At 53.6% G+C, this 13,120-nt stretch overlaps 1 protein-coding gene across 10 annotated transcripts in view; it reads left to right on the top strand.

Moving 5' to 3' along the window:
* The window catches only part of PPP3CB (protein phosphatase 3 catalytic subunit beta), a 926,247-nt gene that overhangs the window by 448,823 nt on the left and 464,304 nt on the right, over positions 1 to 13,120 (top strand). The window lies entirely within an intron of this gene.

Raw genomic sequence — 13,120 nt, 5'->3', positions numbered from 1 at the left:
CAAGAGTAAAACAACTCGTAGGGGTGTGACGCATCGGCACTCACCACAAAAATAACGGCCATCCCATCGTCCGGTACCCCATACTGCGTCAAATGACGCCGCAAAGGCATACGGCTATGCGCTGCAATTTCGACCGCCATAAGGACACAGAGAAGAACAACAACTGATTATACAGTAGCACGAGGGTTCAGAAATATAAAAAACCTTTTTAATCAACAAGCTTGAGAGAACCTATTAGGCTACTAACAGGTAGGTGAAATCCGTCACTCCCGTTATCCGGAAACAAGAGTGAGGGAGTTGTGGACTAATATAAGCACTACTAAGGCGTTTCAAATCAAAAGACCAAACAGGTGCATCATGTTGCAGGAATTCTGCTCATGCACAGAACTATGCGCAGGAAACCAGGACCTCAGTGAATTGAGGTGTACCAAAAACTCACCTCAGTACCTAGAACCCATATCCGACCAGCAGCAGTGTCCCATTCGTTATCTGTATTCTCTCAGAGGTCCCAATGTATAGACAACCCAGAACAAGCAACTTAGAGTACTCTCAGGAATGGTGGGAATCAGAAATACCTGTTCGTTATTATTCTCATATCAGTCCACAACAAGAGTAATCAGAGACACGGTAAAGTTTAAAAGGTTTATTTTATAAACTACGTGTCCTAAGATGCAGTACTTTGGCTAACATAAGCAGACAAATGATTATAATTAAAACCATCAGCATTGTTACAATACAATAGAAAATGAAGGGAGAAATCATATTACAAATGACAGTGGAATACAGCCACCTTCCCTTCGCTAGTAGGCTAGTATTATTATACTAATCGAAGGTCTCTAGGCTTGAATGGGGAACCCCATACCGTAAAGATCAGCTTAGGTGAATCACATCACAGGATCAGCTTTGCTCTGCGCCTGGAAATGTTCTTCTCCAGAATGTGTTTCTAACGCATGCAAACAGTAATATTAAAGGCTCTCGACACCCAGGTATTTGCAGATGAGTGCGTATTATGGCTAGGGAGTGGGCCGATCAACCTGAACTCAAAAACATACATTGTCTGGTGGCTCAGAGTGTTTTGCACACAATGTTCAGACCAAGGTCGCAGTGCATGTCTAGGGATGTGAACAACAGAAAGTTCTCATGTGAAGAAAAGGCAAGCAAGCAGTTTTCAAATAATAACATGTCTCTGCAGTGTCGTGCGCAAAAGCAGCAAGATGTCTTTTCTAACATCTAACACGCTTATGCTAACATAGCAATGTATGTATCTAAATCGCTGCCTTCACTACAATACAATCAGTTCGAGTACCACGCTTAACGAGCACAACAGACTCCTGTCCACTGCTCAGGACCTCAGCACTAGAATCCGGGTTTATTGGTAGCCGCTGAACTTTATACAAGTGGGCCAGTTGGCTTCCACTCTTGATTCAGATAAAAATGTTTGGTCATGTTTTGAATATTAAAAACCATGGTATGCTGTCACACCATGCTACACGCATAAGCCTGTGATAGGGACTGTAGTCTTCTACCACGATGTATGACACGCATGGTGCAGCCATGTGCAAGAGTGGACTCTTTATCCAAGGTAGGCGTAGGCCATCACGCAAATGCTAGATCAGCTCAAGTCTTGGGCCAAAATCCGGGATATCAGATACTTGACGTGTGGGCATACAGGGTAGGGGACACAACTGTAAACCATGCAGGGGACATTCCCGTCCCAACAATCTTCTAGGACTAAAATCATTAAGACACATTCGCTGGGCAAAAAATTACTGTTATATACAGACAACGTGACAGTTGTGTAATATTTTCTGAAACCGAGGAACACACTCCATGCTTTTGTGTCAGCTGTCTTTTCTGTCTTTGCCACGAGGAATGTGGACTTTGACTTTCAAATGTAATGTCCCCCTTCTGCCAAAACACCTACTGTGACCCATGACTTTACAAGCCTAATGGGTAGGTACAATCAAAACACACAAGTGAAATCCCCACATTTTCAACTTGTATTCCCCAAGGTGGGGATAACCCAAACACAGATGAACTGTTCTCAACATCTCAACATCCCAAAATAAACAAGCATTTGCAATGCAATAGGTCTCGCATTTGCGAGAGTTTAAGCTATTGGCATTGTAAATGACAATGCCTTTTATTTATTTATTTATTTGTTTTGTTTTGAAAACCAATATATAAATAAATAGCATTGTTCATTTATAATGCCAATGGCTCAAACTTTCACAAATGCGAGACCTCACTCCAAGCACACTAAAAGGGAGGGGGCGGAGGGGGAGGCCTATGTGTTAAAGGGCGGTGCTCAGCTGTGCAAGAAGCGCCGACAAAGTGAATATGACGAGCTGCGTCTAAAGGAAGGGGCATGGATGCCATTAAAGTGAAAGCGCGGCATGGGGTGATTTCACAAAAAAAGCATTTGTTTGTGAACTTCACAAACAAATATATATTTTTTGTAATGGCGCCCCATGCTGTGCTTCCACTTTAATGGTGGGCGAAATTTGATATTAGCAGATAGGGCAAAGGACCCTACAACTGTGTCAGGCTTCAGGCATCAGGGACCTCCAGAGAGAGCTGGGATTAGTGGGCAAGTGTAAATAACTCTGCTGTCTCCTGGAAACTGGTGTGGGGGAGGGGGCTGAAGAAGAATTGAGCATAGAGGGTAGGCACTGGCCTTCACATTGAAAGATGGCTTTCTCCAAAAACGTGCAGATGCAAAATATGTGCGTGATGTGCTGTGTTTATGCCTCCCTGTGCCGGCTGCAGTGGAGATGCGTGTCAGACTCGTTGTTGGAGCTTCAGCAGTGCACTCTGGCGTGTTAAATAAACCCTATTTACAACAATCTGTGGTGTAAGGACCAGAGATGCCGACTTTAGAAGTGGGGAATCGGATTTGAGTCTCAGAGCTGGCTTAACATCCTGTGATTCTGGGCAAATCACTTAATCTTCCATGCCTACGAAATAAAAAGATATGTCCTTGTGTAATGTACTGGTGCTCGTGTAAAAGCTCCAATACTTTCAGGCAGAGTTCGCGCTATACAAAGCTGCAAAAATAGAAGAAAACGCTACCACAGCTTATTGTGAACCTCATCTCGTGACAACACTCAGAAAACACACGCTGTTTGCCCTGCTTGCATCTTGTTGCATCTCAGACCCCCAGCTTCAGCACATCATACGGTTGAAGCACCATGTTAGGTACTGCTCAGTTGCGGCTTGTCTGCACGCATGTGCATAACAGAATGCACCCTACTTTAGTTGCACTATTCTAGGGGTGGCAAGATATGGTCGGTACAAGGGAATCTTTACGTCAGAAAGGGGAAGGTTTACATCTCCCAGCATCTCCCCCTATCTAGTCCCTAATACGGAAGATACGCAATCCCTGCCTTTCGATTTCCAGGGCAATGTGTCTTTTCGGCACTGCTGTATCTTAGCAAGCAGGCATCCACTCCGGTGTGCTTTTCTTCTTAAAACGGGCACACGAAAAGAGCGAGGACGACAGATGTTGACACCAGTAAGGTTTTTCTTTTTGATAATCAAGTTTATTGGATTTTGAAGAGAACAAAAAATACATTGGTAGCAAAACAGACACATTATTTAAGCATAGTGCAATCAATAAGGGACGACAGAAACTCATAAGGCATTCATGGGATGAGCATTATGCCTGCTGATAGATAATCATATACAGGATGAACACAAACTCCTCAGACCCGCAGTAAGTTGAACCATTTGCCCCAAATTTTGCCAAAAAGTTCGGGGCATCCCCGGGCCTCGAAGAGGGGCTCCTCCTGGGTTTCACACCAGTCCACTCCCCTCCTCCACCTCCGTATTGTAGGGGGTTTGGCCTGGGACCAAAGCGCCGCTATGTCACGTTTTGCTATGCCACTGCCGTTCCCAGGAAGCGCTTATCAGCCCGGAATCCATCAAGGCCGTCAAACACCCCCAGGAGCAGGCGCAGCTGGTCGTGAGGTACCTCCCACCCAAGAGTTTGCGTGAGCTCGAGTTCCACCCCTGGCCAGAACGGCGCAAGGGTAGGACATTGCCACACCATGTGGTAAAAAACCACTGGAGCTTGACTGCAGTGCGTGCAGGATGGGGAGGGTCGCAGGCGGGCGCTGTACAGGCGCGCTGGGGTGAAGTATGCCGCGTGGAGATAATAGAGTTGGACTGGACGCAGCTTGGAGGAGGTCGTCAATGTTTTTTGGGCCATAAGGACGTCCCTCCAATCCGCGTCCTCCAAGTGACCCAGTCACCCTTCCCAGCGGACACGAAGCATGTCTAGGAATGCAGGGCTGTTGTTCACGAGGGAGTGATAGATCCGTGACACCCCCCCCTCTACCTAGGTTCCCCATCATCACTTGGGCCTCCAGGGGGCTGAATTCTGGGAAGGTTGTGGGGGATGGAACGTGAACTTGCCTCAGCTGTAAATATTTGTAGAATTGGGAGGAATGGAGGGAATAACGGTGTTGTAGGTCTGCAAATGATCTGACAGGTCCCCCACCCAGACATCTCCCAATAGCGAGACCCCTATGAGATTATATCTGCGAAAATCCTGGAGAGATGAGACCTCCGCCAGCCACGTCCCACTCCACAGAGGCGTCTGCCTGGTGAGTTTCCGGTCCCACTTTACGTGCCTTAATGTGGCTCGGCAGGCCACAAGCACTGCTCTGGTGACGGGGGAAGAGCCTGCGGCACAGGGCACCCGTACAGGTAAGCTTGGAGCTGCGCAAAGTCCAATGACCTGAGTTCCACCCGGAACGCCGGGTCGGACCAGCCGCCCGCGAACCAATCGTGGATCACGATAAGCCGTGTGGCCAGGTAGTAGAGGTGAAGGTTAGTCACCCCCATGGCCCCGTCGTAGGGGGGTATGCGGCAGTGTGCCACGGACATTCGCGGCCTCTTTCCTACCCACAAAAAGCGGGTAAGGACCCCGTCCAGTTCCCGAAACCAACTACCTGGAAAATAAATGGTAATGTTTTGTAATATGTACAGGTAACGGGGGAGGACCATCATTTTAAAAAGGGCACTCCTGCCAAGGGGGTTGAGAGGGAGAGATTGCCATTTCCTGAGGTCCGCTTTGGCCCTGGTGACCAGAGGGGTGATGTTCAAGGCCCATTTAAGCTCCAGGAGAAGGGCGATCCACACCCCCAGGTACTTGAATGATTGCCTACGCAGGGGGATTGATGTTTGCCAGTCGAAGCACGCCCGTGAGGGGTGCAGGGGGACCAGCGTGGATTTCGCAGAGTTGAGCCTGAGCCCGGAAATCTGTTCGAAGGCAGAGAGGGTGTCCAGGCATCTCGGACCGGAGCTCTCGGGATCTGCCAGGAAGAAGAGGAAGTCATCAGCGTATAAGGCAGTCTTGTCGATCTGGTTCAGACCCCAGGCCCAACCCCGGATGAAGGGGTCTTGGTGGATAAGGGAAGCCAGGGGTTCCATTGCTAATGCAAGTAGAAGCGGTGAGAGCGGGCAGCCCTGGCGGGTGCCCCTCTGGATAGGAAATGTCTCAGAGAACACACTGTTGATAAGGACCCTTGCCTTGGGAGTAGAATAGATGACCCGGATGAGGCGTCGGAACGCGGGACCGAGACCCATCCTCTCCAACACATTCTCGAGGTAACCCCAATCAACCGTATCAAAGGCTTTCTCAAAATCTATGAAGAGCAAAGCCAGATACGGGGTGAGGTGGTGGCGATTTGTCAGAGCGAGATGGAGGCGGTGTATGCAATGTCGGGTTTCCCGGGCAGGCATGAAGCCGCATAGATCAGGGTGGACCAGCGCTTGCAAGTGGGGCCGGAGTCGTTGTGCCACCACAGTGGCGAAGAGTTTGACCTCCGTATAAATAAGGGAGATGGGGCAGTAGTCTGCACAGGCAAGGGAGTACGGCTGTGTCTTCGGGAGGACTACAATAGTGGCAACATCCGTCTCGGGCGGGAAGGACCCTTTATCTATTACATAATTAAACAACTCCACCAAGTGCGGGACCAATGTGTCCTGGGAGGTCGCGTAATATTCTTGGGGATAACCGTTGGGCTCGGGCGTTTTGCCGGAGCGCAACAGTGAAATAGCCCCGTGTATCTCTGCTGGTGTGAAAGGAAGGTCTAGAGTCTCCGACTCCGTCTGGAAAAGAGAGGGCAGCTGAGTCCCAGTTTCGGCCAATAAGGTCGCCAGGGAAGACCGGGGGGTTCGGGCTGCGTAGAGGGCCGCATAATAGCCGGCGAATGTTCGAGCGATGGCTTGGGAAGTGACGTGGTGGGCTCCGTCCTCGCCCAAATCTCGGGAATGATGCGATTGGCCTTGGGATAGGACACTAAGTTATGTAACAGTTTGCCATTTTTATCGCCCCAGCCATACACGCGCGCCACAGAGGAGCGCCAGAGCATTTTAGCAGACTCCAGCGAGATCTGGCAAATCTCTTCTCGGATCAGTGTGAGTTGTCGAGCGGAGTCATCGTCGTCCCTGGTATCTTGGGCGCCTTCCAGCTGCGCCGCCTGGGCCTCCAGCTGTGTAAGCCAGGCGGATTGTTCCATACGTTTCGCGTGGACCAGACCTCTACCCACCCCTCGTATCACAGCCTTGCCAGCTTCCCATAGGGTTCCCGGCGAGGAGACTGAGCCTGCGTTGGTGGAGAAATAATGCTTCAGTTCCTGCCCGAGGGACTCGACAAAGGTTGCATCCTGCAGGAACAAGGCGTTCATCTGCCATGCCGTACGGGTGCCGTTAGGAGGGTTCCCAAGACAGAGGGAGACGGGGGAGTGATCTGAGATGCCCCTGGGTAAGATCGTGGCCCCGGACATCAAATGACAGTCTGTGGCGGTTAACAGGAATAGGTCAATACAAGAGTGAGTGTGGTGGGCTGCTGAAGTGTGTGTGTACTGTTCCTTGCGGGGGTTCCACACACTCCAGGCATCGCAGAGACCCAGGGCGGAGGACCAGTCAGACAGTCGCTTTGCAGATGTTAGGCGGGAAGCCGACGGAACGAAGACTGTTTTGTTTTGGAAGATAACCTTGAGCCGGGCCGGGAAAAGAAGGCCGTAGCGGAGACCCATATTACGGAGCTTCTGTTTAACCTCATCGTATGTTCGTCGCTGGGCCTGCACCTCCCTGGTGTAATCCAAGAAGACCATGATCCTAGCGTTCTGAAACTGCAACGGGCCCTGTGCCCTGGCCGCCCCGAGGATGGCGTCTCTGTCCCGGAAATTAAGGACCCTCAGGATTATGGGTCGGGCAGGGGCTCCGGGCGGAGGCTTGGGAGCCAAGGAGCGGTGAGCCCGTTCAACGGCGGACCAGGGTGAGAGGGAGTCTGTAGGCATCCAGGAGCGCACCCAGGATTCCACGAATGTATTGGCGCGACCCTGCTCCACTCCCTCGGGAAAACCTACAAGGCGTAGGTTGTTTCGCCGTGACCTGTTTTCGGCATCCTCAACCCTTCGGTGAAGCTCCGAGGTCTGGGTCTGGAGACGCGCCACCTGGGTCCTAAGTTGGTCAATGACGTCCTCCGCCATGGAAATACGGGCCTCCGCCTCCGTGACTCGAGCCGTCGCGTTGCGCAGGTCCTGGCGAATGAGAGCCATATCGACCCTTACTTCTCCAATCTTGTTTTCGACCGAAGCTTGCGACGCGCCTATCGCTTGAAGGATGGTGGTGAGATCATCCCCGGTGGCGCCAGGCCCGTTGGGCGCCCCACCGCCAGGCTCCTGGTCCGACATGGTGAATTGGTCCATTTTTGTTTGGGTTCGGGGGGCCGGAGTCTGCAGGGTGCGGTTTCTGCCCATGGCCACCAGGGCAGGATCCGACCAACACGGGCAGGGCGAGCAATGGTCCCGCAGAGGAGGAGGGGGATCCGTCGACACCCAGACCGTCGATACTCAGGTCCGGGCGCCCGAGACCCCCCCCCCCCCCCCCCACCCCCCACAGGCCCAAGGAAGGCAAGATCAGCTCGGTGACTCAATCCCAATGGCAGGACCGGGCGAAATGCTCCAGCGGAGGGCGGCCGTCTCAACCCAGGCGACAGCCATGGCCACAATCTCCAAGTCCAGTCCCCAAGTCCGGCCGAAGCGGCCTCATCCCCAGGAGATCAGTCTAGAGGGTTGGATCGGACATCAGCCCAGGTGGAGCCAAGGCCCATGGTCCAGAGCTGAAGGGCCCCTTTCGATTCCTATCGTCGGATCCAAGGAAACACCCCCCGACTGGAGCGCGGTGTGGAAAGGAGCAGGGCCAGTGAATCCAAGAAGGAGGGGGGTGGTGGCGCCGTCTCGCTACCACCCGACGAGGTGGCCGAACCCCACCCGAGATCCCCCTCACCGGAGGTTTCCACCAGCTGGGCGACAAGAGAGACACTCGCAACCCTGGGCCCCAGATGACCCGGCAGCGTCGGATGCACCGGTGCGCCCCCGGGAAGTCACCGTAGCGCGGGGAGTCAGACTCTGGGCGGCCCAGTCGATCGCAACCGGGGAGGCCACACATCGGTCAGGAGATAAGTCGGTGGCCGGCCATGATGGTAGACTGAAGGAGCAGGCCCAGGGCTGCAGGGAGGGTGGAAGCGCAGGGTGACAGTGGAGGGAGGAGGGGGCAAGGGCACCAGGTCACCCATCCGCCCCGCCACCCGACGTAGTGGCCGATCCCCAACCCCACTCACCAGGGACACCCACGGCGCAATCAGCAGGATTCCGGCCTCTCCTCCACACCAGCCAGCGCCCCCGGGGGCCCGACCGGGGCTCCCAGCTGGGCCCAGGGCACGCTCGCTGCCACCCGCTCCGGTAGCCGAGGCCGATGCACCACCAGGTCGCCGGGCCTCACCGGCAGCAGACGGGTGTGGGGGCACCGAGAGAACAAAGCGGAGGACCAGCAGCGAAGGCCGAGCCACAGCCCGCCCCCGCCGGCCAAAAGTCTTCCACGGGCCAAGACCAGGCCCCGGCACCACGGGTGGCAGCGTTGCAGCAGTCAGGGGGTTGGGCCCCTCAGGGCATCTGCGGCAGGCACGTGCGGGTCCTGGCAGGCGGCAGCGGGCCCCCACTCCTGGCAATCCAGTCATTAGCGGGAGGGGGGGAAGGAGGGCGCAGAGAGGAGCAAAGCGGGGAATCAGCAGTGAAGGCCGGTCCAGGGCCCACTGCCCCCCGCAGTCCAGGAATCCCCAGTTGGCCAAGACAGGGCCTGGCGTCCCGGGAGCCGTGCAGCAGGGGGGGGGCTGAACCCCTCAGGGTGTTGGCGGCAGAGCCTGTGCGACTCGCAGCGGGAGTCAGTAGGCCGCACTCCCGTTGGCCCAAGCACAGTCACAAGGGAGGGAAAACAGGGCCCGCAGGGCAGGGCAGGCTCCAGGGGCGATAGGGCACCGGCAACGATCCTCCACCCGTGCCGCTTCCCGACAATGGGAGCCGATCCCCCTCTCCCCCCCCGGGCACTACAACTCACCGCACGCCGTCAGTGATGGGCTGGTCCGGTCGGAGGGGAGCGCCCGCTCCCCAGCACAGATGAAGCTCCAGGTAGGTGCAGCCGCTACCCCAGCCACTGGGAGGGCCCCGTTGGAGGAGGAATCAGCGGCGCCCAGGCCGCTGGCGGAGCCGCCATTTTGTGTACTCAGCAGCCGGCAGGGCTAAAACCGGCCGATGGAGGCTCTATTCTTGTGGAAAAAATAGCCCGGGGCTCAGCAAGAGGTGCAGAGGGTCTCTGGCAGCAGTGAACAGGGGCAGATGGCAGCAGTCAGCGGCGGATGCAAGGCGGATGACCGAGGGGGTCCGGAGCACTCTGAGTGCGACCGCCATATTGACGCCTCAGGCCACGCCACCAGTAAGGTTTTTAAGCAATGTGGTTAGTCGAATTGTGCCTCCCTAGGCTGCAGCTCGATATGAATGTATCAAATAAAATATATGGGTATTAAATGAAATATCAGGGTTAAATAACGTGTTTTCATCATGTTTGGCCCTCGCGTGAATTTTTAGAATTAATTGGTCCTCTAGAAGGGCAAAACTCATTTTGGGGGCCACAGCAGGTTCAGCAGAGGGGGACTGGCGGCGACAAAGCCTCAAACGCTCTGTTAAAGATCATAGAACCCTGAGGCCTGACCTCACACCCCAGCTTCCCTTCTTGATTCACTTGTCCGATCCTAGGCAAATCATTGTAATTCTTGTATCTGTCAGTTATTAGCAGCGTTGCGTTGTATGCACGTACACGTGCCAGTGTACGTCACTCATTCATAATGTACTTTTCAACTCCTCAAACTCAGTGGACCGTTTCAGAAAATCATCCAGACATTTTGCGACAGTTGTCAGGTGCAATGAGGCTCCCCCTGTAGTGGTCGCTATTTATAGACAGCCTCGCGCATGGGGTCTGAGAGAGCTTTAATGAATAGTTTCTGCAAAGAGACAAACAGGCTGCTATGTCTCGTCTGAAGCTCCGCAAGAAAGTGGCTGCAGACTCCGTTTAGATGGGAGAAAGCGGGTTGAAGTCCCCCAATATCCTTGTAATGATCCCAAGCCTCATCTCACCTGCGACTGAACCATGGCAGCATGAAATTCAGGAAAGTATCGAATTCTAGGGAAGTCATCCGGCCTCTAGTAAAATCCGTCTGTTGGGACCTTGCCAAGCAACTTTACTGACCCATGTCCTCTAATTGTGTCTCATACAGAGTCACGGCGCTGCATGCTCTATAAAATAAATACCGTAGTAAAGGTGGCTATCACATGACCCATATTTAGATCAAGGATTGGCGGAGTAAGAAGCAGTTATGATCCATTCAGCTTCCTAGAAAAATCTAAAGGGAATGGATCACTTGTACCTGCCACCAGGGTCCGTTATGTTCTATCCGTCAGTACTTCTGAATAGTACTTAAAAACCCTCATTTATGCAGGTAGGTCGTATGGCGGTGTATCTTGATTCTCCGCCTCTGTTAGGTGCGTGACAGCATCATCATAGGGTCTCTTTTTATGCTTCCTCCACCTGGAGGGAACGACTGGTTTTACAGTAGTGATCAGAAATCGATTGTGAGTGAAAAGTGAGGTGTGGTGCTCTTTAAAAAGTGATCCTCATACTACCTGAAAATAAAATTTTTATTCTGTCTGGTGTATGGGAGGACTGTATAAAAAAATATTTTGATAATCATGCATCGATGGGCTAATTATGAGTCCACCGCACTATGGTCGACATGTTTAAGCACGTAGTTCGCCCACAGGGGGTCGTTGGGCTTTCTTCAGGACCTAAGAACTGTGTAGAAATTGGATATTGTCCAATTCAGATGATCAGAGTAAGTACCCTGAAGTAGAGGTCGATAGTACCTTTAAGAAGTCCCAAATCGGGCTTCAAACGGGGCCTCTGGCAGCGCGGTACGTGCCCTTCCGCGGTGCTGCACGACTTGTGCTGGCGCTGGTTACAGGATCCGGGACCTTGTAAGCAGCGCCAGCACAAGTCGTTCATTTAGAGGAAAAAAGGAGGCTCGGTGGGGGGGGCAAACAATTTTAAAAACATTTAAGTACCTCTACTTTCTGTCCATCTCAACCTTAAGGGTCAGTGCACTGCTTTTAAATCTGTACACAGAGTCTAACCTACAAGAACAACATACAGTTTGCAGCTTGTAATGTAGATTCACACAGGCCATCCACTTTCCATGTAGATGTAAAATAAAAATCTTGATAGTTTGCTTTACTAAACATTATCTAAAACATGGTATTGCGCAGATCCTATTTAACCCTGTGACGTTTACACCGTATGTTTCCAGACACCCAACACTGCTGTCCTTGTTGCAAGAGTGAGGAGGCAGGCTTCATCCACATGCTATAGGCTTGTCCCCATCTAAGTAACTATTGTTATGTTATGTTATGTGGTATTTATAGAGCGTGCGGCTACTCCAGAGAGTGTCCCGGCGCTAAGAGAAAAAGACCACATAGCAGCATACAGAACCCCGCCCCACCGCAGAATCGGATAGGCCTAAAGCTGGAAAAGCCATAATTTCAGATTCCACCTAAAAGTAAGGAGGTCCGGTGTCTGTCTCAGAGGGAGAGGGAGGCCATTCCATAGTCGAGATGCTACCGCTTGAAAAGATCTTCCTCCTACCCGGAAGAGCAGGACCTTCAGAGTCAAGATCAAGCGCTGAGTAGAGGACCTCAAGGTGCACTGCGGTGTATAAGGCTAAAATCTTTCCCTTAGGTAGGGGGCTCCAATCTTATGAAACGCTTTGAAAACCAGGACTAGAGCTTTAAAATGAATTCTTTGGGTGCGTGGCCAAGATGGCGGCTTAAAAAGACGTGCTGCTCTGTCTCTCCCGCCGACAGTCCGACATAGCACCGGCGTTTGGCCGTCATTTGCTGTCGGACACCCGCGATTCTGAGCCTGCGGGTTCCGGTCGCCGCAGCGGACGCCGTGTGAGCTGCCATTCGGCGTGTATTCGGCTCCCCGCGCTCGACTCCACGTCGCGGGGAGCGGGGCTGCGGCCTGGTCGAGAGGAGGCGCGGCCCTGGAACAGCGGTGGCCAAAGGCGGAGACCTGGGGCCGCTGGCCACGCCGCGATCACCCGGGAGGAAGGCTGCGGAGACGAGCTGAGCTGTTGTCCTTCACTATCCGGAGAGCGTGGGGGCCCTGTCTGCGCCCACGAAGCGGAGGCGGGGGGCGAATTCTCAGAACTGCGGACCCCGGGAGGTGCAGCACCCGCCCGCCATTTTGTGGCCTTCCAGCAGAGAGACGGCGATTCCGCGACTGGGCCAGGGCTCCGCGATCCTGCCTGGACCCTCCCGCCCTACCACCTGACAGGCAAGGGACCGCCCGGGGGGGGAGAACCACTGGGAGTGCTACCAGCCGGGAGCATGTGGAGACGGGCGAAATTTAGCAACGGGAGGCGCGGGCCCACACGCCAGAGCTTGGAATCGGGCTGCACATGCACCGGGACAGGATGGTTGGCCCCTATGCAGCACCTGAGCGACGACGGACTTAACGCACGCCTGACGCCATCGGAGGGATCCGCAGGCCGCCATAGAGACTGACTCTGCAGTTGTGAGGCGGGGTCCCGCCATCTTACGAAGCGGCCTGCCGGTCATTCTGAGTCTCGGAGGCCGACTTGAGGCACCAGGACATCAGGTTGTGCCAGGGACACTCAAGATGGGTGCGTCGCCGGGGGAGTTGAGTGCTGAGGCGCAGA

Source organism: Triturus cristatus, chromosome 1_2 (genome assembly GCF_964204655.1).
Source record: "Triturus cristatus chromosome 1_2, aTriCri1.1, whole genome shotgun sequence".
Classification (NCBI taxonomy): Eukaryota; Metazoa; Chordata; class Amphibia; order Caudata; family Salamandridae; genus Triturus; species Triturus cristatus.
This window is presented reverse-complemented; position numbering and strand designations above follow the sequence as displayed.